Source organism: Vipera berus (genome assembly GCF_964194415.1).
Source record: "Vipera berus genome assembly, chromosome: 2".
Lineage (NCBI taxonomy): Eukaryota > Metazoa > Chordata > Lepidosauria > Squamata > Viperidae > Vipera > Vipera berus.
The window spans coordinates 235,567,911-235,574,485 of NC_138203.1; the positions used below are offsets into that span (position 1 = coordinate 235,567,911).

The following is a 6,575-nucleotide window of genomic DNA, read 5'->3' on the forward strand; positions in this document are numbered from 1 at the left end:
TGCTACCATAAAGATATGGTAGCTTTTTTGAGCATATAAATGGTCTCCTTAGGACAGCATGTAGAATGGTATCGTCAGAAAGCAATTGGTAAAACTTGGGGTCCTCTCTTTCCAATTGGGATATTTTTCATTTTATGCACTAAAATTATTTTTATTTTTAGAATGTTATATCCAGTGTTTTAGTCTCAGCTATACCCTTTTATTTAACAACCTTAAGGCCCATAATATAACAGAATGGGCACAAGCAGTACCCATCTAGATAATGGCCTCATTTTTGACTTATTAAGTGTTGTTTAGAAGTCCTCAAAAGCACGAAGGAAAGAGCCGGGGGGGGGGGAACCCAATTTTAAATTCCTTATTTTCTTCTGTTACTACTTCAGACAGAAATGAGTGTCTGAGAAGACACTCAGATATTTTTGTTAATTCTCACATACAAAATAAATCAAAATAAGAATGTATTTTAAAAACCCTAGTGGGAGTTTCTTCTTTGAAAAAAAAGGTATTCAAAATGCTAAAAAGCAGAAACTGACCCTTTTATATTGATTTCCAGTGGAGAAAAAGTGGAAAAAATTATTGTATGTGTGAAATTGAAACTTCCTGCACTGTATTTATAGTTTCTTAAATAGAACGGTAACTTATATTTTCAGGGCAGAAAAAGCAAAGCTTTTAGATGTAATCTTATTAACTTCCTCTGAACCTAGGAAGAGAAGCAATTATACATACTAGAAAAGTTTGCCTCATCTCTGTGACATCTCTAAATGGCAGGTGTAGATTTATTGGGACATTACATCAATATGTAAATCAGAACCATGGGACATTGTACGATCTGCACTTGAGAAGTTTTAGCCACACATTTGCATCTGGATTTTCTACAAAATCCGATTTAATTTTCAACTTTCTTATAGTGCTAACTATGTTACATAAACTGGCTCGTGAAATTCTCATTGCTCGTGAAATTCTCATTGCTTTATATGGATGAATGTTTTTGATCGTTTATTTGATTGATGGATGGATTGTTTTCTATAGTCACCATCTTATCAAGTGAAGTACTTAAACTTCTAAATTTGTACAAGGTGAAATTAAGCCAGAAACTAATACGATTTAAAATATTGTTTAATTGGATTTACATTCTGAGATAATGCTACTCATCTTACTGCTCACCTTACACTTAACAGAAAGAAATATCTTGATCCCATTTTACAGACTGACTGCTAATGCTAAAGTGGCCTTTAACCACCTTGGCGTTTACCACTGATAATAGCAAGCTATTGTTTTTCCAGCAGACTGCTGTTATTGGAAAGAGAGATTATTAATAAGAAAATGAACAGGAAAGAAAAAAGAAAGCCTTGGAAAGTTCTCTATATGTGACCTCTAGCAATTAATCTTGAGGAAAATTACTCAAAACCTACAGCTAATGTGTTTTCAGTATTATATTTGTCTACTCAAATTTCAGAAAAAATTATGCAAATGAATATATAGGTGCATACATTATTAATGACAAGAATTTATATATTATCTAGTTCCAACAGTTCCAGACAGCTGACAACAATAGGGTTAGACAAAATAAAACAGATCAATCAATCAAGACTATATTGCATAAAAATAGCAAAGCAGAAAGACAACAGCTTTGCAAAAAACAATAAGAAAAAATTCAGGGATTGCTTTGGAGCTACAGTATTCTGAAATATGAGGACCATTATGGAAACATGAGTCCATGTTTCCTTCTTACCCAATGGGACTGTGAGCATCCCTTCCTTTGCGTAGGCCTGGCAGATTGTACCTAAATGGATAGCCCACACTCGGGCTTGGAGCCAAACTTATGAATTTTTATAGTTCAAGTTGAACAATTTTAATTGGACAGAAAGCCATCAAGAAGGTTGATTCAGCCTTCCATCCTTCCGAGGTAGGTAAAATGAGGACCCAGATTGTTGGGGGCAATTAAGCTGACTTTGTAATAATGCCGCTTGGGGGTGTGTGTGAAAGCCCTAATAAGCAGGCATATACATAGAATGAAGGCTACTGCTAAGCTTGTAAGCCGCCCTGAGTCTTCGGAGAAGGGCGGGATATAAATGGAATTTTAAAAAAAAGAATGTATCTGGCATCTGAATATTGTAGTTGCCGCTGTCACTCACTAATCTCCTGACGGCTGCATTTTGTATCAGCTGAAGTTTCCAGTTGCTTTTCAAAGACAGCCCATATAGAATACATGATGCAATTTAATTCTGTGGTGATGATAGAGTCCGTATAAGCAGGCTTTTATAGACCAGGTAATTCCTAATCTCAGCTGCCGAAGCTCTTTGGGTAACAGCATCTACCTAATGTTCAATATGAGCCATGACTCCAGGAGGACCCTCAGATTGTACATTTGTTGCTTCGGAGGAAGGGTAACCTCATCCAAAGTTTACCTTTGGGCAGTCAGAGCCAAGATATTTCTGAAAAAAAATCAGAAACTCCATCTTGTTGGGATTTTGTTTGAACTTGTTTCTACCTTTCCAAATCCTCACACCATCCAATTACCAGGACAGAATGGGCACACTCTCTTTAGGTCAGCCCAGGGTAGCAATATAAAATTGGATATCATCCAATGTGAATTAAACATTTCCAGGAAGAGAACAGAACTCCGAGCACTCTACACTGGAGCAACCATTGGGTTCAATTATTTTCATCCTCTGCTGATCACTAATCCACACTGTTTCATTTGGGTTCCTTACTATCTCCCTGAACTTTCTTTATAGTTTTTCTGAAAAAGGGAAGGTTGGAGACCATTTGAAGTTTTTAAAGCGCCGATCAGCTGGAATGTTGCAGCATCTCCAGGGTCTTGTGATTTACATTCAGATGCTTGGCAACTGATTCATATTTATGATGGTCACAGTGTCCCAGGGTCATGTGAAGTGAACAAAACCTGCTGCAACCACCCAGTAGGCGGGTGGGGGGAATAAAAACCAACCCCCACCCCACCCCACCCCCGCTGCCAATCCTCAACAGAAATGCTCACAACAATGAAAACCTCAGACAGGAGGAAGAACGCTGCCGGGCGGGCAGGCAGGTGTCTTGCTTGGCTGTGGCTTGGGGGGCACTTTTTTCAGTGCCATTGTAATTTCGAACAGTCACTAAGCGAACTGTTGTAAGTCGAGGACTACCTGTACTTCATCACTTTTTTCCTTTTTTTTTTTTGATCAAGTTTTTGACACCTTGCTAGGCAACTGGTGTACTCGGATGTTGCCATATCCTAAAAGTGGTACAAAGGGTGAAGAGGTTGAAAAGCCCTGCCCTAAATCGGTGAAAGGGATTATGGGCATTGCTTACCACCACGAACACCACTAGAATTAATGAGGGCATAAGGCATAAGGCATAAGCTTTTGCCGGCGTTAACCTCCCACCGTCCTGTGCGCTCCCACAGAGAGGGCCTCCTCAGGGTGCCGTCGGTCAGGGAATGTCGACGGGCGGCCCCCAGGGGGAGAGCATTCTCTGTGGGCGCGCCTGCCCTCTGGAATCAGCTTCCGGTTGAGCTCCGGATGGCTCCCAACCTTCGCTTTTTTCGCCGCGACCTGAAGACTTGGCTATTTGAACTTGCCGGCCTGGACTGAGGGATTGGGATTTTAGATTTTTAAATTTTAAAAATTTTAAATTTTAGAATGTGTTTATTGTTTAGGGCTATTTGATTTAATTCTATTTTAACTTTTATACATTATGTGTTATTTATAGTGTTTTAATTGCCCTGTACACCACCCCGAGTCCCTTCGGAGAGGGGCGGTATATAAATCCAATAATAATAATAATAATAATAATAATAATAATAATAATAATAATAATAATAATAATAATAATAATAATAATAATAATTCTACAGAGCTGTGTTTCACCTTGACCAGATGAGAGAATGGTAAAATCATAATATCCCTTCTGGATTAGGTCAGGGCATCATTTGATTCTTCACAATGGACAACCAGATGTCTCTAGGAAGTTCACATACCCTGAGTTCGCCATTGTTCCTGAAACTGGGGTGGATGCATGGATCCACACTTCCACCTAGGTAAAGTAGTAGTGAGACTTTAACATTCAGTCAATGTATTTTCCATAAACCTTTTAAAGCTGTCCACGTTAGTGCCCTTCCCTTTGTGTTCTTCTAATGAATCCCATAGGCTTTCCCCCTCTATGTTAGTGATCTCTGGTCCCAGTTTCTAGGGTCCTAGAAAACCCTTGTTCTGCCCCCCTTTCTCCATACAAGGTATGCTTATACACCTCAGTTGTTTGCTCACCCCCAAATCATTCATTTTTTGAAGCTGAAGAACTATTGACTTTCTAGATGTTTCTCACAGAAGAAATATCCAAGCTTCCTGATAGTTTTTTTCTTGCTTTCTTCAGCAATATTTCCAGCTCTGTTTATACTTTTTCAAATGAGATGAAAACAACGCTACCATGTTTTCTAGATGTAGATATACCATAGATGCTCCATAGGACACTGCCGTGTTGCCAGTCATTCTGTTTCTCTCCAAATGACACCTAATACAAGATTCGCTTCTTTTCTTTTTACAGCGGTTGCACGTTGAACCAATGTGTTCAGTAAATTGTCCAATTATTACCTCCAAATATTTTCCCAATTTCAAACCACGTCAAGATATAAACGAAACTTGGGATTTTTGTCGATGTGCAATATACATTACTTCACACATTGCAGTTGGTTTGATTGCTTGTTCATCCATTCTAAAACAAACCTTCTGGAGCTTCTCAGAAACATTTTCAGTTTTCACCTCTCCGCGCCATTTTGTATCATCTGTAAACTCAGCCAGCTCATTGCATACCCTTAAATCAACACAATTTATAATTAACTTAAAAATGACTGATCCCAGCATAGATCCTTTGAGGATATTATTTCTTAATCCTTCTACTGAAAAAAATGCTTTTTTATTTCTATACCTTGCTTTCAATTTTTACCAGTTAGCAATGCATATATTTTTTTAAAAAAATTGTTTTCCTTTTCTCTTTCTTTCCTTCTTTCCTCTTTTTCTTTTTCTTTCTTTCTTCTTTCTTTCTTTCTCTTTCTTTTTCTTTCTTTCTTTCTTTCTTTCTCTTTTTCTTTTTGCCATACACTCATCATTTTTTTTCCTGCTTTATTATCATCTTACATTTTTGCACCATTCTATTTCCTGGCTGAAGGAAACCCCTTTTACTTTTCAGTTTCCCCCCAACTCTTGCTAGTGGTCTGCTGGTGTTTTCCTGGAGATGAGTGTCATTTTGTGGTATACTTTCCAACTGATGCTCAATTATTGCAATTTTAAATAATCTAAGACATTGTGGACAGATTTTACTTTCCTTTCTTTGTCTTCTACCTGAGCTCTCACTTTTTCTCATTATTATTATTAATTATTATTATTATTATTATTATTATTATTATTATTATTATTATTATTATTATTATTATTATTATTATTATTATTATTATTATTATTATGTTGGAAGGGACCTTGGAGATCATCTAGTCCAACCTCCTGCTCAGGCAGGAAACCCTATACCATTTCAGACAAATGGCTGTCCAGTTTCTTAAAAACTTCCAGTGTTGGAGCATTCATCACTTCTGGAGGAGGTTGTTCCACTGGTTAGTTGTTCTAACTGTCAGAAAGTTTCTCCTTAGTTCTAGGTTGCTTTTCTCCTTGACTAGTTTCCATCCGTTGCTTCTTTTCCTGCTTTCAGGTGCTTTGGAGAATAGCTTGCCTCCCTCTTCTTTGTGGCAGCCCCTTAGATATTGGAACACTGCTATGTCACCCCTCACCCTTCTCTTCATTAAACTACACATACCCAATTCCAGCAACCGTTCCCTATATGTTTTAGCCTCCAGTCCCCTAATCATGTTTGTTGTGCTTCTCTGTACTCTTTCTAGAGACTCAACATCTTTTTTACATCGTGGTGACCAAAACTGGATGCAGTATTCCAGGTGTGGCCTTACCAAGGCATGCATTGTAAAGTGGTATTAATACTTCACGTGATCTTGATTCTATTCCTCTGTTAATGCAGCCTAGCACTGTGTTGGCTTTTTTGGCAGCTGCAGCACACTGCTGGCTCATATTTAAGTGATTGTCCACTAGGACTCCAAGATCCCTCTCACAGTAACTCCTCTTAGATGGAACTCTCTGGTTCTTGCTGGCTATTTCCTATTTATATGCATATTGAATAAAACAGCACCATGGCCTGCATCAGTTCCACAATACTATGTCCATCCCTCAGCAAATGACCGTTTAGGATTAAATCTAGGATCATCTCTAATCTGGTCTGGGCAAGATCACTATTCTAAGGCAGAGAGAGATATGGTTGGAAATTTGTTCCATCCTGTATGTGAATGATTTAAACAATCATATAATAATCTCAGTATTTTATTTAGGAGAATGGTAGCATTTTCAATGTATGTTTGTGGCCAGACATTGTCTTCCATAGGGAGTCTAAGAGGAAATCTGGATTTCCAAAGTTTTCTTCAGGGCAATGTGAAAAAATATATTGTATCCCAAATGTAGGAATAACAATATAGAATCTGCATTTGTCAAACTATCAAAGCATAATTTATCTTTTAATTAGACTTACAG

The 6,575-nt window shown here is 37.9% G+C and overlaps 1 long non-coding RNA gene across 1 annotated transcript in view; it reads right to left on the minus strand.

Moving 5' to 3' along the window:
• The window catches only part of LOC308662193, a 17,894-nt gene extending 11,924 nt beyond the window's left edge, over positions 1–5,970 (minus strand). Inside the window, exons 1-2 of the long non-coding RNA XR_014025124.1 lie at positions 4,260–5,970; positions 3,864–4,029 (exon numbers count right to left, since the gene is read on the minus strand). This is a non-coding gene — a long non-coding RNA (uncharacterized lncRNA). The remainder of the gene's footprint in view (positions 1–3,863; positions 4,030–4,259) is intronic.
• Between the last annotated feature and the right edge of the window lie 605 nt (positions 5,971–6,575).